The sequence below is a fragment of the Amborella trichopoda genome, chromosome 3 (assembly GCF_054954075.1).
Source record: "Amborella trichopoda isolate Santa Cruz 75 chromosome 3, AtrichopodaSantaCruz75HAP2 v2.0, whole genome shotgun sequence".
Taxonomy (NCBI): Eukaryota; Viridiplantae; Streptophyta; class Magnoliopsida; order Amborellales; family Amborellaceae; genus Amborella; species Amborella trichopoda.
This window is the reverse complement of record NC_142338.1, coordinates 3,648,613-3,672,569: the sequence shown is the minus strand read 5'-3', so window position 1 is coordinate 3,672,569 and position 23,957 is coordinate 3,648,613. Positions and strand designations below refer to the sequence as shown.

Genomic DNA, 23,957 nt, shown 5'->3' with positions numbered 1-23,957 from the left:
CAAGGGATTGTAGATATAGGTTTGTATAATTATTTTGTTCTACAATATGAGGTATGTACTCTTGTTTTTTATTGATCTCCTTAGGTATGGCTTTATATGGTGTAGCCACTATATCATAGAAGGATGATGAGTGTACAGGCTCATTTTTCTTTGGAATGCCTGCTTTTAGTATAATGCTTTTCTCTGGTGGATGGATACTAGCAGTTGTAGTACCATCAGTACTTATATATGTTTTTTCTTCTATGGTTTGAATTTTTTGAATTTTATCAAACGAGGGAATAGTAATATTCTTTTCTAAGCATAGGCCTTTTAGCCAATGAAAAAATCCTATATTTAATCTTTCTTTGTGTAAGAACTTATCATATTTTATATGTAGTAATTCCATTAACCTAGGTGGTTGAAACCTTTGTAAATACCATTCTCGAATATTTTTATTTTCTTCTGATAAATAATCTTTTTTAATAAAAGCTTTATTTATTTTTCTTTGTTTCCTTTCTAGCTTGACGGCTAGATAGGCTGCTATATATTCTTCTGAATATTGAGTAGGATCATCTTCTTCAAGTTGTAATGTACAAACTTGAAAGTCATGTAATTCTTCTATACTGGGTTCAGTATTAGAAGTTGTAGGATGAGATGATGTATATGTTGGGATTACAATATTATCTCTTGTTCTATGTGTTCCTTGAAATTGTATATCTGAATTAGATGAACTTATTTGATTATTGGATGAAGATGGATGACTATGACTTGGAGGAGGAGGTAATATAATAACATTTGGGTTATGAGAAATTGATTTTCTACTTGGTATATTTTGCTTATTATTTCTCTTCCTGTTTATATCAATATCATCATGTATTCGTGAATTTGTATTTTGAAATTGTATTTCTACATTTCCATCGGTATGTTCTATTATATGATTGGGAATATGATGTTGAGGAATTTCTCGTGGTTGATTGACATTTTGCAATGCCCATGATTGAGGGAGAATTATATCTGACCATTTTATAGTTTTTGGGACTATCATATTAGATTTTTCTATATTTGTTTGGAACAAAATTGTTTGATCTTTTTGATCAAGTTTCAAGGTATTGGGACTTAATGTATTCATAACCTTATAGTATATTCTATAGACTATAGCAAGATTTTGTGATCCATGGACCATATTGAATCCATGTGTTTTAAGATTTATTGTTAATATATCTAAGATATTGGGATCGTTTAAAGAAACAGAAAAATTAGGAAAACAGTTAAAATAAATTGGACCGCTACAGAGGCTGGATTCTACCATACCTAGTAGAGAGTCTGTGAATATATTGTGTCTTGTATCTCTTAGGCATACAAGCACAGAAGTGTTCAACCCTGGTCGGGTCAAAGGTTTTACGGCTATTTGAATGAGGCCAATGTGTAAATATTTGTAATTATTTTCTCTATGTTTTTCTATTACTTTTTTAGAGAGTAGGTGAAAGTCTTCTTGATTTTGTGTGACTGATAGACTTTCTTCTACAGTCTTGATGGCATAACCCATCTTAAGTTTGAATGATCCTTTATTATAAACATCATGTATTGGTACCTTGGGGATATTCCAATTTTGTATATTTTCCTCAATATCATTTATGATTATCTGTTCTTTATTTTTAACTCTAAGTTTAGAAGATGAAGGTACATTTTTACTAGTAAGATTTCTTATGAGATTTGCCATCCGTAGGTTGCGGATAATGACAATCTGGACATTCAGTGGCCTTAGCTTTTTTCCCTAAGCGGCTCTCCTGGCCTTGGCGGTACTTTTCGCATCGGCGTTCACTTGTCTCTTGTCTTAACTCTCGGACCAACTTTCTTGGTGGTCAATCTCACTTAATTTCTTATAGTAAAATGTCTCTTTATCTTTACTTATGAAGTAGAAAGAACAGTTGTAATATTCTACAGTTATAACTGTTTGCACAGTTCCACTGTGGAATAGTTCTTACTGTTGTAATTTGTCAGACAGTGTATCACTGTATGGCTCTGATACCACTTTGCGCCAGGATCTACAGCACTGTCTTTTAATGAAGTTTTATCTTTATTTTTTGATTGATTGCTTTTCAGGTTCAAGACTATTGCGGATAACAATGATCAGGATGATCAGTGTTATAAAAAATATGTAAACAGCAAGCTGTTATATTGGATTAATGATTGTAAAATTTTGTAATAATTTAAGCAGAATAATAAGATTCCTATGAATGGAATTATTGAAATATCAAGTACGATCCACTGAGAGTAACTGGTGTTTCCTATTTTAATATTGAATAAAATTTTAAATTGCATATCGAGTAAGCACGGAATCACACTAGCATCTTATTTATATTCTCATGTATTTTACAAACTGATAATAGGAAAATATTACAGAGAATATGAAAGCAGGAAATAAAACAAAGAGATTACCAGAGGGATAAAACAAAGAGCAGAAAAAATTAAACTTGAAAGAAAGTAAGAAACTTACTGGGTACATACACAGTAACTGGAAAAGAGTTTCCAGTGGTGAGGACAGTAAGAAGGCAAGTTATTGATATTGCAATCACACATAATTAAGAGTGAGGTGAGAGAGAACCTGGTTCAGCTATGAGGGCAATGATAGCTGTGGATAGGAACGGTTCAGGTGCAGAGCAGAGGTACAGGTGCAGGGCAGAGGTACAGGTGCAGGGCAGAGGTACAGTTGCAGGGCAGAGGTACAGTTGCAGAGCAGAGGTATAGGTTTAGAGGTACAGGTTCAGAGCAGAAGAGGTCTGAGGTTATAGGTAACAGAGGTCGGTAGCAGGGGTCTGTTCAGAGGTTTCAGGGACTTCAAGGAGACTCAGAGGCTTTCGGGTAAAGGCTGAGATGTTTTCCGGTGAAGGCTCAGAGGTTTTCAGGTAAAGGGCTCAGAGGTAAAAGCTCAGAGGTATAAGCTCAGAGGTAGAAGCTCAGAGAAGGCTTCGGGGTTTTTTGGAAGAGAGGAGAGGTGTTGGCTCTTAGTAGGAGAGAAGAGGAGTGAGGCCCTAATGTAGAAGAGGGAAGGGCTTCCTTCTTATAGAGGTCGAAGAGAATCTCTTCTTCCAGCTGGCGAGCATTATTGGAAGAGGACAAAAGGAAAAAGATGCCGTTGTCGGCAGATGAAGACAAGAGAGGTGTCGGTGGATGAAGAGAGGGTGGAACAGCTGGCATGAGATGCCTTTGTCGGTGGATGAAGACAAAAGAAGGTGGGACCGCTGTCCTTCATTATTAATAAAGGACAAAAGAGAGAAACAGTGCGGTGAGAGAAAGATGTCGGTGGAAAACGACAAGAGAGGTGCTAGTAGACAAGCATAGGAAGATGCTTTTTTGAAGAAAACAAAAAAGTAAACAATATCTATGTGTATTGGCTCTATCGGCCCTATTACAATAAGAGTGTTTGTCGTTGGTGGTAGGCCCCTTATTTGTCCCATATACTATCTTTCTTCTGGACGGTGATGATCCCATATACTATCTTTCTTCTGGACGGTGATGATGACTATTCATGGTCTCTGGCTGAACTCATCCGGATCGTCTTCTTCTGGATCTGTTTCGTCTGGATCTGTTTCTTCTGGATCCTTCTGACTGAGCTGGAGATACCTATTGGTGTGTAATGGAGAGGACTGAACTGTTTCTTCGGAAGATGTAGGTTTTCTTCCTGCTTCAGCAAATATCTCTTTCATTTGTTTTTCAAGTTCGTCCTTAGAGGCATGTGGATTGGTTTGAAGCATATTTCTCAAGTAGGTAGGAAAATCGAATGAAGTGTTTAGAGTATTTGGGTTTTCCTGGTATATAGGTGCTTTGGGCGGTATTCTTTTTGGAGTGGCTTTGGTGAGATCCATTTGGAAGATATCCCACCATTTTACAGAGATGGTTTTTCCCAAACGAGGGATGTATGTATAATCATTGGAAGTATTGGGTGAGATGGTATAATCCCATTTCATAATCCAAGGGATTTGGTATAAAGCCATAAAGTAAAGGTGAGTGTCAACTGTATTATTGGTATTATTGTATTGTATAAATTGCTCCTGTAACTCCTTAAAAGCAGGAGGTAAAATCATAGCAGTTGATCCCCACACGAAAAACCAGTTTTGAAACCAAGTGGGGAACCTTTCAAAAATTGGTAGCCTGAACTGTAAATACCAGCTATGAGTATTGTTGGGGTTTTGATAGTAGAAAAATTTATGCCAAGCTTCTATGTACTCAGCGTATTTGAAATATTTGTAAGAAAATTCAGAATTTTGTAATTTCTTCCCTTGTGCGGGATTAGAACCCCACTCAGTATAAGGAAGGAGCTTTTTTATCTGTACCTTTGAATAGGCTATGATTCTGGTATTTTGTTGAAAATAATGGACAACAGAGATGGATCCTGTTTCCATTAGAATTGCTTCATAGTATTCTCTGGTCTTAACCCCATTGATAGGATTAAGATGATTTAATAGGTATAATGGTGCAAGCTTGCTTGGATCCATGTGAACCTGATGGTCCTCAATGGAAATGCCTATTAAAAAGGCCCTTTCAATGTATTCAGATCTGGGAGTATTGGTAGGAAGAGTGGACTTGGATTGGGCAGGTGAAAAAGTAGGAGTTGAAGTACGAGCTTCTGGGTATGTAATTTGATGAATTGGTGATTGAGATGGTGAACGAATATTCAGGGGTGAGGGTTCCCCTTCATATGGAACTAAAGAATTCATGGGTTGTTTTCCCCGGAGAGTATTGCCTCGGGATCCCATATTTAAGGATGAAAGATCCTTATCAGAAAGATTATCTTTGAATAATTGAAGTGCAAGTGAAAGTGGTGATTCGTCGTTGGCGTCAGTGTTGCCCCCCCTGCACAAGTGGTATCAGAGCCATACAGTGATACACTGTCTGACAAATTACAACTGTAAGAACTATTCCACAGTGGAACTGTGCAAACAGTTATAACTGTAGAATATTACAACTGTTCTTTCTACTTCATAAGTAAAGATAAAGAGACATTTTACTATAAGAAATTAAGTGAGATTGACCACCAAGAAAGTTGGTCCGAGAGTTAAGACAATAGACAAGTGAACGCCGATGCGAAAAGTACCGCCAAGGCTAGGAGAGCCGCTTAGGGAAAAAAGCTAAGGCCACTGAATGTCCAGATTGTCATTATCCGCAACCTACGGATGGCAAATCTCATAAGAAATCTTACTAGTAAAAATGTACCTTCATCTTCCAAACTTAGAGTTAAAAATAAAGAACAGATAATCATAAATGATATTGAGGAAAATATACAAAATTGGAATATCCCCAAGGTACCAATACATGATGTTTATAATAAAGGATCATTCAAACTTAAGATGGGTTATGCCATCAAGACTGTAGAAGAAAGTCTATCAGTCACACAAAATCAAGAAGACTTTCACCTACTCTCTAAAAAAGTAATAGAAAAACATAGAGAAAATAATTACAAATATTTACACATTGGCCTCATTCAAATAGCCGTAAAACCTTTGACCCGACCAGGGTTGAACACTTCTGTGCTTGTATGCCTAAGAGATACAAGACACAATATATTCACAGACTCTCTACTAGGTATGGTAGAATCCAGCCTCTGTAGCGGTCCAATTTATTTTAACTGTTTTCCTAATTTTTCTGTTTCTTTAAACGATCCCAATATCTTAGATATATTAACAATAAATCTTAAAACACATGGATTCAATATGGTCCATGGATCACAAAATCTTGCTATAGTCTATAGAATATACTATAAGGTTATGAATACATTAAGTCCCAATACCTTGAAACTTGATCAAAAAGATCAAACAATTGTGTTCCAAACAAATATAGAAAAATCTAATATGATAGTCCCAAAAACTATAAAATGGTCAGATATAATTCTCCCTCAATCATGGGTATTGCAAAATGTCAATCAACCACGAGAAATTCCTCAACATCATATTCCCAATCATATAATAGAACATACCGATGGAAATGTAGAAATACAATTTCAAAATACAAATTCACGAATACATGATGATATTGATATAAACAGGAAGAGAAATAATAAGCAAAATATACCAAGTAGAAAATCAATTTCTCATAACCCAAATGTTATTATATTACCTCCTCCTCCAAGTCATAGTCATCCATCTTCATCCAATAATCAAATAAGTTCATCTAATTCAGATATACAATTTCAAGGAACACATAGAACAAGAGATAATATTGTAATCCCAACATATACATCATCTCATCCTACAACTTCTAATACTGAACCCAGTATAGAAGAATTACATGACTTTCAAGTTTGTACATTACAACTTGAAGAAGATGATCCTACTCAATATTCAGAAGAATATATAGCAGCCTATCTAGCCGTCAAGCTAGAAAGGAAACAAAGAAAAATAAATAAAGCTTTTATTAAAAAAGATTATTTATCAGAAGAAAATAAAAATATTCGAGAATGGTATTTACAAAGGTTTCAACCACCTAGGTTAATGGAATTACTACATATAAAATATGATAAGTTCTTACACAAAGAAAGATTAAATATAGGATTTTTTCATTGGCTAAAAGACCTATGCTTAGAAAAGAATATTACTATTCCCTCGTTTGATAAAATTCAAAAAATTCAAACCATAGAAGAAAAAACATATATAAGTACTGATGGTACTACAACTGCTAGTATCCATCCATCAGAGAAAAGCATTATACTAAAAGCAGGCATTCCAAAGGAAAATGAGCCTGTACACTCATCATCCTTCTATGATATAGTGGCTACACCATATAAAGCCATACCTAAGGAGATCAATAAAAAACAAGAGTACATACCTCATATTGTAGAACAAAATAATTATACAAACCTATATCTACAATCCCTTGGAAAGCAAACTGAAAGAATAGAAAGAATTGTTTCCAAGGAAATACCTACTGTATCTCCCATTCCTAAATCAGTGTTATTTAAACCTCCTCCTGAGTTAAATAAGAATAAATTCCACATTGGAGAAAATAATAAATCCCTTATGGATCAATTAATCTCCAAACTATCCCAACTAGATCTGAAAGGAGTACCTTCACCTCAAATCAATATTCCTCCACCTACGATTACTTCTCAAATACCTGAGTCATCTGACAAAGGAAAAGCTGTCATACCTGAGCATGAAACAATGATGCTCACAGAGGAAGAACCCATAATAGAGGATACAATCCAAAATCAGGAAAAAGCATTTATGGATACTACACCTCTAATGGATACCATCAATAAAATAGCTTATGGGAAATATTGGAAACCCATAACAGCCTTACCCTATCATAAGAGACCTACTCCTGTTGACATTCAAATGGAAGAAGATTCAATACAACAGGCAGTATCTTATTCTGGAAGATCTATAGTCAATTGGCAAATAGATGGTTTATCCGAATTAAAAATATTAGATGTCATGAGACATATGACCATGTATGCCTCTGCAAATAAAATGGCAGGCAACCATGATCAAGAAGTTGCCAAAGCAATAGTAAATGGATTCACAGGATGGTTAAGAGGATGGTGGGATTTTTATGTGGATGATGACACTAAACAAAGAATTTTAAACAATACTAGACAATGGACTGGAAGAAATGACCAAAACCAAGAAGTTATATACAGAAAGTGATGCTGTTAATACCTTGATATACACAATCACCTTACATTTTGTAGGCAGTACTTCCTTACTAGCAGCAAGATCAGAAGACTTGCTATCTAATTTACGCTGTCCTACTCTTTCTCATTATAAATGGTATAAAGATGTATTCTTCTCAAGACTTTTAATACGTGAAGATTTCCAGCTAGACCATTGGAAGGAAAAGTTCATAGCTGGTCTTCCATATCTATTTGCAGAAAAAGTCAAGGAAAGACTTCGCAAAAAACACAATGGAATAATAGTATATTCATCATATACACTCGGAGAACTCTCCGCAGAAATATGTGCAGAAGGCTTAGCCCTCTGTACTGATATGAAATTAAAAAAGCAAATAGATAAACAAAAGCTCACCAAGAAAAAAGAACTTGGAGACTTCATTGAGCAATTTGGCTATTACTTAGATAGAAAAAATATGCCTGACTACGTCAAAAAGAAAAAGAAAAAATACAAAAAAGAAAAATATATTAAAGCCAAAAAGAAGAATAAGGATAAAGAGTATTATAAAAAATCAAAAAAGAAATTAATCAATAAATTTTCTCCAAATACAAAGAAAAAGAGAAAACTCCCAGTATGCTATAAGTGTGGTAAAATAGGACATTATAAACACCAATGTAAATTAAAAAAGAAAATAGATTCATTAAATTTAGATGATAGACATTATACATAAAATAACTGATCCTGAGGAGAAAAGAGCTATCATTACCCAATTTATCAATATTACCAAAAAAAAAATCAAAATCACCTATTATCAAAAATCCAGATGAATATAACTTCTCTGCCATTATCAAAAGAGTAAGTGATCAACACACTTCTCAAAAAGAACCTACAATCTCTGATCTCAAAAAAGAGATTAAAGAAATAAAATCCGAAATAGTACAATTGAAAGGAAGAATTCAAATATTAGAATTACAACAACTGTCTCAACAAGATTCTGAGACAGATGAAATAGAATTAATTGATTTGATAACAGACAACCCAATAGAAACCACTGGTCCCATAGAGACTAGTGAAATACCAACAATACCAATTCCTTCAGTTAATTTGATAAATAAAATAGTTGTACAAAAATGGTTTGTCCAAGTCAAAATCATTGTTGCTAAAAATTATAGTTTTGAAACATCAGCCCTTATAGATTCAGGAGCTGATCTCAATTGCATAAACGAAGGACTTGTACCTTCAAAATATTTTGATAAAACTACTCAAATATTAAATACAGCAGATGGCAGTAGGTTATTTATTAAATATAAATTATCCAACGCCTCTGTATGTAATAATCACCAATGTATTGATACACCATTTATCATGGTTAAAGGATTAAGCCAATCAGTAATTTTAGGAGTCCCATTCCTAACATTACTTTATCCTCTAACTATTGATGAAAAAGGAATTTCATCAACAATTCAAAATATTCCAATACATTTCAATTTCATACATAAACCAAAATTAAAAGAATTAAATAATGTCAAAAGCCAATTACAAGGCAAAGAAAAATTTCTTTGCACCCTTAAACAAGAAATTAAATACAAAGTAATTGAAAAGCAATTACAAATGCCTTCAATCCAACAAAAAATTCAATCCATACAAAAGCAAATAGAAACATCAATATGTAGCGAACATCCTAATGCTTTTTGGGATAGGAAAAAACATAGTATCAGCTTACCATATGAATCAACTTTCACTGAAAGTCAAATCCCTACTAAAGCTAGGCCAATACAAATGAATACTGTTTTATTAGAAATGTGTAAAAAAGAAATAGCAGAACTCCTACAGAGAAAGCTCATTAGACCCAGTTCTTCACCTTGGAGCTGTGCAGCTTTTTATGTTAACAAAAATGCTGAAAAAGAAAGAGGAGTTCCTAGATTGGTAATAAATTATAAACCATTAAATAAAGTGTTACAATGGATCAGATATCCAATTCCTAATAAAAAAGATTTATTAGACAGAGTTGCTCAAGCTTGTATATTTTCAAAATTTGATATGAAATCCGGATACTGGCAAATCCAGATCCAAGAACAAGATAAATACAAGACTGCATTCAATGTTCCTTTTGGACAATACGAATGGAATGTAATGCCTTTTGGATTAAAGAATGCACCATCAGAATTTCAAAAAATAATGAATGATGTTTTCAACTCTTACTACCCTTTTATGATAGTTTATATTGATGATGTCTTAATATTCTCTGAATCAATTGATCAACACATTAAACATATAAATACCTTTATCCATGCTGTTAGCCAAGCAGGCTTAGTGGTTTCTGCCAAAAAGATTACACTTTTCAAAACCAATATTAGGTTTTTAGGACATATGATACACCATGGCACTATCATAGATCTATAGCTTTTGCTGATAAATTTCCTGATAAGATTCTTGATAAAACTGAATTACAAAGGTTTTTAGGATGTCTTAATTACGTAAGTGATTTCTATCCTAACCTTGCTTTGGATTCTAAACCATTATATGATAGACTCAAGAAGAATCCTCCTCCTTGGTCTGACATTCATACTCAAGCAATAAAGGTAATAAAGAGTAAGGTTAAAACCCTTGAATGCCTTTCTCTTCCTCATCCCACTGCTTTCAAAATAATTGAATGTGATGCCTCCGATAAAGGACTTGGTGGCATATTAAAACAACAAATAGATTCCAAAGAACAATTATTACGATATACTTCAAAGGCTTGGAATTCAACCCAATTGAATTACTCAATGGTTAAAAAAGAATTATTAGCCATTGTTCATTGTGTCACAAAATTTCAAAGTGATATTTTAAACCAACCTTTTCTTATACGAACAGACTGCAAAGCAGCCAAAGATATTCTGCAAAAAGATGTAAAAAAATTGATTTCTAAACAAATATTTGCCCGCTGGCAGGCAATACTTTCTGCCTTTGATTTCTCCATTGAACAACTTCCCGGGTCTTCTAATTCTTTACCCGATTTTCTGACCCGTGAATTTTTGCAGGGGGGCAATACTGACGCCAACGACGAATCACCACTTTCACTTGCACTTCAATTATTCAAAGATAATCTTTCTGATAAGGATCTTTCATCCTTAAATATGGGATCCCGAGGCAATACTCTCCGGGGAAAACAACCCATGAATTCTTTAGTTCCATATGAAGGGGAACCCTCATCCCTGAATATTCGTTCACCATCTCAATCACCAATTCATCAAATTACATACCCAGAAGCTCGTACTTCAACTCCTACTTTTTCACCTGCCCAATCCAAGTCCACTTTTCCTACCAATACTCCCAGATCTGAATACATTGAAATGGCCTTTTTAATAGACATTTCCATTGAGGACCATCAGGTTCACATAGATCCAAGCAAGCTTGCACCATTATACCTATTAAATCATCTTAATCCTATCAATGGGGTTAAGACCAGAGAATACTATGAAGCAATTCTAATGGAAACAGGATCCATCTCTGTTGTCCATTATTTTCAACAAAATACCAGAATCATAGCCTATTCAAAGGTACAGATAAAAAAGCTCCTTCCTTATACTGAGTGGGGTTCTAATCCCGCACAAGGGAAGAAATTACAAAATTCTGAATTTTCTTACAAATATTTCAAATACGCTGAGTACATAGAAGCTTGGCATAAATTTTTCTACTATCAAAACCCCAACAATACTCATAGCTGGTATTTACAGTTCAGGCTACCAATTTTTGAAAGGTTCCCCACTTGGTTTCAAAACTGGTTTTTCGTGTGGGGATCAACTGCTATGATTTTACCTCCTGCTTTTAAGGAGTTACAGGAGCAATTTATACAATACAATAATACCAATAATACAGTTGACACTCACCTTTACTTTATGGCTTTATACCAAATCCCTTGGATTATGAAATGGGATTATACCATCTCACCCAATACTTCCAATGATTATACATACATCCCTCGTTTGGGAAAAACCATCTCTGTAAAATGGTGGGATATCTTCCAAATGGATCTCACCAAAGCCACTCCAAAAAGAATACCGCCCAAAGCACCTATATACCAGGAAAACCCAAATACTCCAAACACTTCATTCGATTTTCCTACCTACTTGAGAAATATGCTTCAAACCAATCCACATGCCTCTAAGGACGAACTTGAAAAACAAATGAAAGAGATCTTTGCTGAAGCAGGAAGAAAACCTACATCTTCCGAAGAAACAGTTCAGTCCTCTCCATTACACACCAATAGGTATCTCCAGCTCAGTCAGAAGGATCCAGAAGAAACAGATCCAGACGAAACAGATCCAGAAGAAGACGATCCGGATGAGTTCAGCCAGAGACCATGAATAGTCATCATCACCGTCCAGAAGAAAGATAGTATATGGGATCATCACCGTCCAGAAGAAAGATAGTATATGGGACAAATAAGGGGCCTACCACCAACGACAAACACTCCTATTGTAATAGGGCCGATAGAGCCAATACACATAGATATTGTTTACTTTTTTGTTTTTTTCAAAAAAGCATCTTCCTATGCTTGTCTACTAGCACCTCTCTTGTCGTTTTCCACCGACATCTTTCTCTCACCGCACTGTTTCTCTCTTTTGTCCTTTATTGATAATGAAGGACAGCTGTCCCACCTTCTTTTGTCTTCATCCACCGACAAAGGCATCTCATGCCAGCTGTTCCACCCTCTCTTCATCCACCGACACCTCTCTTGTCTTCATCTGCCGACAACGGCATCTTTTTCCTTTTGTCCTCTTCCAATAATGCTCGCCAGCTGGAAGAAGAGATTCTCTTCGACCTCTATAAGAAGGAAGCCCTTCCCTCTTCTACATCAGGGCCTCACTCCTCTTCTCTCCTACTAAGAGCCAACACCTCTCCTCTCTTCCAAAAAACCCCGAAGCCTTCTCTGAGCTTCTACCTCTGAGCTTATACCTCTGAGCTTTTACCTCTGAGCCCTTTACCTGAAAACCTCTGAGCCTTCACCGGAAAACATCTCAGCCTTTACCCGAAAGCCTCTGAGTCTCCCTGAAGTCCCTGAAACCTCTGAACAGACCCCTGCTACCGACCTCTGTTACCTATAACCTCAGACCTCTTCTGCTCTGAACCTGTACCTCTAAACCTATACCTCTGCTCCGCAACTGTACCTCTGCCCTGCAACTGTACCTCTGCCCTGCAACTGTACCTCTGCCTTGCACCTGTACCTCTGCCCTGCACCTGTACCTCTGCTCTGCACCTGAACCGTTCCTATCCACAGCTATCATTGCCCTCATAACTGAACTAGGTTCTCTCTCACCTCACTCTTAATTATGTGTGATTGCAATATCAATAACTTGCCTTCTTACTGTCCTCACCACTGGAAACTCTTTTCCAGTTACTGTGTATGTACCCAGTAAGTTTCTTACTTTCTTTCAAGTTTAATTTTTTCTGCTCTTTGTTTTATCCCTCTGGTAATCTCTTTGTTTTATTTCCTGCTTTCATATTCTCTGTAATATTTTCCTATTATCAGTTTGTAAAATACATGAGAATATAAATAAGATGCTAGTGTGATTCCATGCTTACTCGATATGCAATTTAAAATTTTATTCAATATTAAAATACGAAACACCAGTTACGCTCAGTGGATCGTACTTGATATTTCAATAATTCCATTCATAGGAATCTTATTATTCTGCTTAAATTATTACAGAATTTTACAATCATTAATCCAATATAACAGCTTGCTGTTTACATATTTTTTATAACACTGATCATCCTGATCATTGTTATCCGCAATAGTCTTGAACCTGAAAAGCAATCAATCAAAAAATAAAGATAAAACTTCATTAAAAGACAGTGCTGTAGATCCTGGCGCAAAGTGGTATCAGAGCCATACAGTGATACACTGTCTGACAAATTACAACAGTAAGAACTATTCCACAGTGGAACTGTGCAAACAGTTATAACTGTAGAATTGTACAACTGTTCTTTCTACTTCATAAGTAAAGATAAAGAGACATTTTACTATAAGAAATTAAGTGAGATTGACCACCAAGAAAGTTGGTCCGAGAGTTAAGACAAGAGACAAGTGAACGCCGATGCGAAAAGTACCGCCAAGGCCAGGAGAGCCGCTTAGGGAAAAAAGCTAAGGCCACTGAATGTCCAGATTGTCATTATCCGCAACCTACGGATGGCAAATCTCATAAGAAATCTTACTGGTAAAAATGTACCTTCATCTTCCAAACTTAGAGTTAAAAATAAAGAACAGATAATCATAAATGATATTGAGGAAAATATACAAAATTGGAATATCCCCAAGGTACCAATACATGATGTTTATAATAAAGGATCATTCAAACTTAAGATGGGTTATGCCATCAAGACTGTAGAAGAAAGTCTATCAGTCACACAAAATCAAGAAGACTTTCACCTACTCTCTAAAAAAGTAATAGAAAAACATAGAGAAAATAATTACAAATATTTACACATTGGCCTCATTCAAATAGCCGTAAAACCTTTGACCCGACCAGGGTTGAACACTTCTGTGCTTGTATGCCTAAGAGATACAAGACACAATATATTCACAGACTCTCTACTAGGTATGGTAGAATCCAGCCTCTGTAGCGGTCCAATTTATTTTAACTGTTTTCCTAATTTTTCTGTTTCTTTAAACGATCCCAATATCTTAGATATATTAACAATAAATCTTAAAACACATGGATTCAATATGGTCCATGGATCACAAAATCTTGCTATAGTCTATAGAATATACTATAAGGTTATGAATACATTAAGTCCCAATACCTTGAAACTTGATCAAAAAGATCAAACAATTTTGTTCCAAACAAATATAGAAAAATCTAATATGATAGTCCCAAAAACTATAAAATGGTCAGATATAATTCTCCCTCAATCATGGGCATTGCAAAATGTCAATCAACCACGAGATATTCCTCAACATCATATTCCCAATCATATAATAGAACATACCGATGGAAATGTAGAAATACAATTTCAAAATACAAATTCACGAATACATGATGATATTGATATAAACAGGAAGATAAATAATAAGCAAAATATACCAAGTAGAAAATCAATTTCTCATAACCCAAATGTTATTATATTACCTCCTCCTCCAAGTCATAGTCATCCATCTTCATCCAATAATCAAATAAGTTCATCTAATTCAGATATACAATTTCAAGGAACACATAGAACAAGAGATAATATTGTAATCCCAACATATACATCATCTCATCCTACAACTTCTAATACTGAACCCAGTATAGAAGAATTACATGACTTTCAAGTTTGTACATTACAACTTGAAGAAGATGATCCTACTCAATATTCAGAAGAATATATAGCAGCCTATCTAGCCGCCAAGCTAGAAAGGAAACAAAGAAAAATAAATAAAGCTTTTATTAAAAAAGATTATTTATCAGAAGAAAATAAAAATATTCGAGAATGGTATTTACAAAGGTTTCAACCACCTAGGTTAATGGAATTACTACATATAAAATATAATAAGTTCTTACACAAAGAAAGATTAAATATAGGATTTTTTCATTGGCTAAAAGACCTATGCTTAGAAAAGAATATTACTATTCCCTCGTTTGATAAAATTCAAAAAATTCAAACCATAGAAGAAAAAACATATATAAGTACTGATGGTACTACAACTGCTAGTATCCATCCACCAGAGAAAAGCATTATACTAAAAGCAGGCATTCCAAAGAAAAATGAGCCTGTACACTCATCATCCTTCTATGATATAGTGGCTACACCATATAAAGCCATACCTAAGGAGATCAATAAAAAACAAGAGTACATACCTCATATTGTAGAACAAAATAATTATACAAACCTATATCTACAATCCCTTGGAAAGCAAACTGAAAGAATAGAAAGAATTGTATCCAAGGAAATACCTACTGTATCTCCCATTCCTAAATCAGTATATATATATAGAAAAAGTCTTTCTAACGCCTATAGGTAAAAATGAATAGTAATTTCGCCTACCTTCATCACCGTTCAAATTTCATCATGCGGTCATAATTGTCCGGTAGTGTTTTATTTTTTATTTTTTTCTAAAAAATTAGAATGACCTGAAATTTGGAGGGAGCATCTAATAAAAATATAAAAAAAAGTATTCTCGAAAAATAAATTGATCAAAATACCCTCAAAATTTTTCAAGGGTATTTTGGTTAATTTTTCATATAAAATATTTTTTTAAAAATTTTCGAAGATTCCCCTATTTTTGATGAATACACGCTCTAAATTTCAGGTCATTTTGATTTGTAGAAAAAAAAAAGAAAAATAAAATACTACCGGGCAATCGTGACCGCGTGATGAACTTTGGACGGTGATGGGGGTAAGCGAATTCACTGTTCATTTTTGCCTCTAAGAATTGCGTAATGTTTTCCATGGGCTTACTGTAGATAATGCATCCAACGGCCCAGATTGAATCTGGGCCGATCTGACGTTCATAGATATTAAATAGTATTTTAATTTGAATTTTTTTTATACAAATTGGATTGACTTGAAATTTTTTTCTGTGTTCATAAAAAATAGGAGAATCTACGAAAAATATTAAAAAAAATATTTTACATGAAAACAATTGATCAAAATACCCTCGAAAAGTTTCGAAGGGTATTTTGGTCAATTTGTTTCATGCAAAATATTTTTTTGATATTTTTCATATATTCTCCTATTTTTGATGGATAAAAAAAAAAAAAAAATTTCAAGTCAATCCAATTTGTAAAAAAAAATTAAAATTAAAATACTATTGAATATCTGTGGAGTCAGATCGGCCCAGATTCAATCTAAGCCATTAAGCATATTCTCTACGGTAAGCCCGTCGGCATACCGCAACATCATATATATATATATATATATATATATATACGGGGAGATGCAATTCTACATGTGCATTCCTTGATGCACCTAACAACCATCGTGTAGATGGATGTAAAAAGGTTGTGTTCCCACCAAAACCTACGAATCAATGATCTACCAAAATACATCAAAAATAATATTTTTTTTATTTTTAAAATTGAATTTTGTATTCATGTTCACTGTGATAAGATTGTCAACTAAAAATTTTTTGATCCAAAATCCATTGACTCATAAACAGAAGACTCGGACAACTCATAAAAGCCTTGTCCATATATTATTTGGGCAAGCTTTCTATGCTTCCCCTACAACATAAAACTTATATACTTCCCTTTATCCAATCGATCATTCTGGATGGAGGGCCAAGATTGCCCCAATCACAGTATCACGTCTCTATACTATTTTATTTTTAATTTTTTTTTATAAATTATTTTGATACCAAATTTTGGACATCCAATCCTCTATTAAACTAGCACTAACGAAAAATATTAAAAAAAATATTTTCAATAAAAAATCACCAAAATACCCGTAAAAATTTCAAGGGGTATTTTGATTATTATATTTTATCGAAAAATTATTTTTTTTTTTATTTTTATAAGTACGCCCCAATGAGAATATGACACGTACCAAATTTCATATTCATACAATTTGTATAAAAAAAAAACTAAAAATAAAATACTTTAGACGTCGGATCTAAAATCAAATGGTGAGTGGCTCTCTTGATCAAAATTGAACGGCTGGAGGGTAGAAGAAGCATAGATCTTCTGCACTGTAGGAGAAGTATAGAAACCTTTCTCATATTATATAAGACATAACATGATTACCATCTAAATGGATGGCTCGGTGTTTCCAATAAAAAGTATATCTTCACAAGTCTGATCCATTGAAAAGGATTTGCAATCCTGCCCATGGCAGCTTTATATACAGGGAGATCTAAATAGATCAGTAGCTCTATAGAAGTAAGCTGAGCAAGAAGCGAATGTTCATACTGTAATGTTCATCCTGTAAAGGTTACTCTCTCTCTCATCTTATAAGAGGATGATACACATGTATTATGTAGACAAGAAGCATTATTTTTAGGCTCAAAATACATATTTATTTGATATCCATAATCAAGATACTCAGTTGGAGGGTTTTCCAATATCCAAATATCCAAACAACCTTTCCTTATAGGTATTTGGCTGCAGTAGACTACCATATGGTCGCAGGGGCTTGGTGTGATAGTGAAAGGCTCGGGTAGCCAGCGTAACAATGCGAGTTCGAATCCTGGGAACAGCCACTTTATGAATAAGCCAAAAATTAGGATCGTTTCCAACTCACCCCCAACCCCCCCCCCCCCCCCCCCCCCCCCCCCCCCCCCCCCCCTCCTTCCTCTTCCTCCTCCTCTTGGGACCCTACTTAAGCAGGACCAGCACCTAGGAATGGCCCTTAGACTATTATATAGTTGTACCCGGTCACACAAATAAAAAAGGCAAAAAGAAAAGGAAAAAAACCCACCAACTCACCCACACATATCGATCCAGAGAGAGAGAAGCCAGCTAAAGTTACTGAGCTAAAGCAGTCCAAGTTACATATATCCATTGCTACAAGTGGTGCTTCATTCTTCATGATAAGCTTGGCCTCGCTGCAAGGATCTCTTCATAAATAACTTTCATATCAAACAACATGAGAGAGAGAGAGAGAGGGGGGGACCAATTTCCAGGACAGCATACAGATGCTACGAGCACAATTGTCCCCTTATGAGCGGTTTCTTAGGGAGACATGAATAGGGGGTCATGGCGAGGGATCAGATTATTCACACCCATCTCTTAATGGAGAAAAGGGCCCCATGAAGACGCAGGTTCCACGGCTACATGATTGTATGCGTTTGGATTTTCAAGAAACAATGATGAAAAGGAGAAAAAAACATCACAGTGAGTAAGGATACCCTTCTGTTCATTTCTGGCCATGGATCCATCCACTAAGGACAACCTTGATTCCATTCTCATAATGGCAAATGGCAGACAAGAGAGAGAGAGAGAGAGAGAGAGAGAGAGAGAGAGAGAGAGAGATGAAATTGAAACATTACCTTCACTAATAGTACTTCTTCCAAGGTTCAGAGAGAGAGAGAGATGAAATTGAAACATTACCTTGACTAAGAGTATTTCTTCCAAGGTTCATCCTTCCCTTACAATAGGCCAAAACCTAGCAACGTACCTCTCAAGCCTTGTGACTCCAAAGATGCCTCTTAGGAGCTAAAACACAATGATGCAGCACCAACAAGCCATAATGTCAAGGAACAGCAGGTAAAATCTCGACCACCCAATGGATTTCCCTTAACCATAGCTCACTGTGATCCCAATCAACTACATACAATTTTAAATGCAGGAAAAGGCAAAAACTTTTTGGTAGTTGATACTATTCACCAATCAACTCCCTCACCCAAATCCCATAGCCAGCTAAGTTGGTAGTCTAATCAGTCAAACATTTTGTTGGATAGCTATTTCATGGCAAGTAAACTATCATCCAAATTAATAGCACTCATTGACCATAGTGAGCTCCATTGAGACTGATGTGGACTATAACATCACTATATCTTGAGCTTGGGAGCTTCATAGCAACAATTTTGTTCTTTATTTCTTCAATTATTGAAATTCAGTTAATTTATGAGTTACCAACATCAAGCTTTTCTTCTTGACTTGCCCAAACCAAAAAATTATTTTTATCACTGGTACCTGTATCTTCCACATGCAAGTGATAATCATAGATGAATCTGTGATAGATGATAGATAAATATATCATTTTCACCAGGAGTCTGTGATAAACGAGCAGCAATAGACTGAATATATAAAACAAACTACATATTATAGATTAATGATTCTAAATAATATGATAGTTTCTTAACCCTCTTCTCTTGAATATCATGCAACTGACAAATAAAAATCAGTGGAGAAAGAATTATTAAAGATATATATGTCCTGAACAGGGATGGAAAAAAAAAACACCATTTCCATTTATAAATTTTATAAATTTTTTATGCATTCCTATTTTAATTTTCTACCCTTAGATAATTATATGGGAAACTTAAGACGGTAACATAAAATCCCACAACGTGCTTTGAATATCGCTCAGCACAAAAATTCTATGGGAAAATAAACCAGCAAAAAACTAGTAAAATCACTAAGCATGGAATCTATGGACATATAGAATTCACTACAAACTACTTCTTGGTTTATTGAAAAAAATTAAAGAAATATTTGGATTGACAGATTTGCTGTTCAAACTACTTTCCAGTTCAATACTCAAAAGCTGCGGATTAGAATGTGGAGTATGGAAGTTGAAATAATCGACAACATTAAGGCCGTCATTAGGCCATGAAACAGGCAATCATGGTCACCACCAAACAAATAAATACACACTGCACGTATAGGGGGCTTGATCGTACTCAGTGACTCTCTGATTAAAGTTTGAGAACAAAATCATGGTAGGCCTTCTAGATGCGAAGAATGCTTCTCTATTATTTGTCATTAAACACCCTCTTATCTATTTTTCCTTGCATTGAGTTTGTGGTTGGGTATATTTCCATGGATGAGGTTTACATAATGCCTAGGCCTTACGAAAAAAGTAAAGCCACACCTCGAAACGTTAAAACAAAATGTAGTTTCGGTGTGAAACCCTACATTGGCCTGAAAATTTATCTTTGCCCTTGATTAAGAAATTTGAATATCTAAAAATACTGCAGGACTTGTGGATATGTGAACACTTGAAAATGGACAGTTCAGATAATGTGTTGCAAGATATATTATCTTCAGGGCTTGGATTCCGTTTTTCTTTTTGGATCCATAATTGTAGAGGTCAAGATGATCAATTTGAGGGCTTCTTGATGCCGGAACTGCAATGTCTGGTGTGATTTGAGGTGCGACTTTACTTTTCTTCAAAAACCCTCGGCCATACAGTAACCTTGCTATTTCTAATTATATTAATGATGTACAACTTGTGTTTGAATAGTGATTCTTAGTGCTTAGAAACATGGAAACACGTATGAAACTCGGGCTGGGCCGGTATGAGTTGGCACACTGATTACCGAGTCTGACCAGTCAAAACTTGGTCAAGACTTGGGCTAGAACTATTGGTTCTCAAAAAGAACCAAATAGAATCAGCCAGGGCTTGGCAAAGTCATCCGGAATCGGCAGGGTGCCAATTCTGAGTGACTCATGTGAGTCTGAAATGCACTTTCTGAGTTTTTTAAACACAGCCAGCTTCGACATTAGTTATTGATTACAAAAAAAAATTATCGACATGAGCATTGCTTGGGCTAGTACTCGCTAATGGGTTGAATTATTCGTTCTCAGAATGATAGAGGAGTTATTCTTTGGATGCCTTCATAAAGAAACTGTGCTTTCACTCCATTGCTCAAAGGTCCACCCTCAACATTACTCTAGACAGATGAGGATCCAAAAATCTACAAAACCATCATTCCCTCTCAGGATCAACTTGTAAAAGTTGGATTTGGAGCCCTAAAAATGCTCCATCTTGACTGCCATGCAGTAACCAGATATATGCTGTCCATTTTAAAGGATGCTAGACTGATCAGATTTACAGCAGCTTAGGAGCTTCAAATCCATTATCTTGGGGTAGAAATGGACTTGTAGGTGTTTTGCTTTTGCTGAGGTTCTGGGTCCTCAGTCCATCAAAAAGGTGAAGTTTAAGGTGCGGCCTTAGTGAAGACATAATTTCATGTATGTTTTCCGATCATGTAGAGGAGTTAGCCTTTTGAGCTTCTACCAAGGGTGGTCTTAATTCAATAAAATTACAGAACACTCAAGCACTAAGATATTGACAGACCAATAAACTCAGAGCACAACAGAAATGTAACCTTTTTATGATCATAACAGAACTGTAACCCGCACTATACATAAATAAAAGGTACTATTACACACCATCAAATGCCTCAGCTTTTACACTACATTTTTTTTTGGGTAGGTGCTTTTACACTACATTGATATACACATAGTGCACAAGTTTTTCTTGATAATATGCATGACCATGTAAGCATTGTACATTTATGAAATTAAAATATAAATATTCAAATCATAACTATATATACACACACATATATACATATAATTTTTTACAACAAAGTTGTATGCATTGATTGATCAGATATCTTCTACTGCTACAATTATATTCTATATTAGTACGATAGCATATAAACATAGAACAACAGTATTATACATCGGCTCGTATATAAGCTCATGCCAAAATGCATTGATAGGTTATCACTCATACTTAACAGACCATGATTATGAGGAGTACAACAGGAGGACATATAACTTCTCTTTTTCCCTTTCTGATGAGTAGGACCGTATCAACAAATATTATTTTTTTCTTTCTCAATGCAAAAACAAGTACTACTTTACAGGGAGAAAGTGATGCAATAGAGAAATACATTTCCTAGTGCATGGGGTAATTGTAGCTCATCGGCTTTGCATTTCTCATTAATCAAATTCGAAAAGATCTAAAGAAAATTTTCTTATTGGTCAACATTGTCATTCGTTATTAAATTTGTGATGATGCAGTAGGTGTAAAGAACCATGAAAGAAGAAGACTAGAATCGAAAACAATAATTGAAGAAATGCTCGGAGTATTGCAAATAGAATATAAGAAAATGGACAACATACCCATAGCAAACAGAGGATAACCTTGAAAGGAGAAGGGCCTGAAGCTCCAATGAGAAAAGATAAATCTCACAACAAACTTCACATTGTAACTTCTTTGTAATAAGCTCCTTCATTTTGAGAGTCATAACAATGAGACCTTAGGCCTGGATGTTGTAAATACCATGTGAACAAAGAAAGGACAATCCATAATCTGAATTTTCATAGATACATATAAAACAACAGGGTAAGCATTTGACTTCCATGTGAATTTGGTTTACTCCAGCACGGAATGTTAAGAGTTCAAAACTAGGCATCAGATTAAAGATCTCTCATAACAAAATTTCGACATTGAAATAGTAGATAATTAGAATATGCAAGGTAAAATTCTAACAATAACGGCGTAATCGGACCTGCTTTTACATATCTATCGTTTTGGGTACCATATTCACTTCGTTTGGGCTTTTATTGGCCGCTTAGGAGTGAGAACGGCTTGGCTTGATGAAGCTAGACCATGTTGAGGCCAATTGATTAAGCCTTGTGCCTCGTTGGCCAATTGAATCCAACGAGCTCCAGTATAAAGATCTTCATTGGTGCGCAAGACGACTGTATACCACCACTGATAGAGACTGGAATAAGAGATATTCACCTGACCGAGAGCACCCCCTCGAGTAGAGGCCTCTACAACAATCATACGGGCACAGGCACTCTCTCTCTCTCTCTCTAGAAAGTATTTGTTAGAACAATTTAGATAAATGACAGTTCAATATTGAAATATCACCATTTGTGGTCAAAAACCAGAAATTCAAAGGTAGAATTCAAACTAAATACAACATGTGGACTTGCAATTCAATTACAAAACGTCAGTAATTGTGCTTAGAGAATTAGAATTAGGAAGGTAAAATTCAAACCATATAACAATCAGGAACTCTCTTTCTCTCTCTCTCTCTCTCTCTCTCTCTCTCTCCTTTTCTCAACAATGACCGACATCAACACACATGGCATGGTGTACGCTGAAAAGCCCTGCACAGTCAATGCTGAATAAGAAGAAACAAAATTTGATCACCCACTGAAGTTCAAATGGCAGAACACAGCAAGCTTTGTTTCTCTCTCTCTCACTCCTTTTCTCAACAATGACCTACATCAACACATGGCATGGTGTATGCTGAAAAGCCCTGCACAGTCAATGCTGAATAACAAGAAACAAAATTTGATCACCCACTGAAGTTCAAATGGAAAAACACAGCAAGCTTTGTTTCTCTGTATTACAATGAATGAAACCGCATACACCATGCAGCCTGAAGCTCATCATTGGTGAAGCCAAGAGACACTGTAGAACAGTCCCAAATGCTGATAAAATGATAAGCTGATAAAATTTACAAACCGCTATAGTTCTGTGAATCATGTAATTTCACAGAAAATCAACAATATTTCTTCTTCTGATTAAAATTTGAATATGATGTCCTGTTATATATCCAAAAAAAAAGTAACTCAAAGAAAGGAGATCATGTATGAGGGTCACTAGCTAAAATCGTGCCAAATTAATTTCCTCTATATACTGGTAAGAAAGTATATAGAGAGAATTGGAGTTCTCGATAACCAAGAATGAGATTTTGAAACCAACATGGTCATGATCTTCCTCATATCATCAACTGTATGGGACCCAAAATATATATCGAGGAAAAAGAAAACTTTATAAAGAATCCTGATCATTTTATTGATGAAACACTTCGAAGTCCTGATCATTCTATAACTCAGTTCCTGCGAGAAAGCTTATAAATATGAATTCAATTAAAGTCTCATTTGAGTTTGTACGTAATGGATTCGTAGTTAGAAGCTCAGAGACAATATG

The 23,957-nt window shown here is 35.2% G+C and overlaps 1 long non-coding RNA gene across 1 annotated transcript; it reads right to left on the bottom strand.

Moving 5' to 3' along the window:
- Nucleotides 1-13,217: 13,217 nt before the first annotated feature.
- Nucleotides 13,218-14,459, bottom strand: LOC148782687 (uncharacterized). Its single transcript, XR_016052743.1, has 2 exons — nt 13,624-14,459; nt 13,218-13,378 (listed from the first exon to the last, which is right to left on the bottom strand). It is a non-coding gene; the product is annotated as an uncharacterized LOC148782687 (long non-coding RNA).
- Between the last annotated feature and the right edge of the window lie 9,498 nt (nt 14,460-23,957).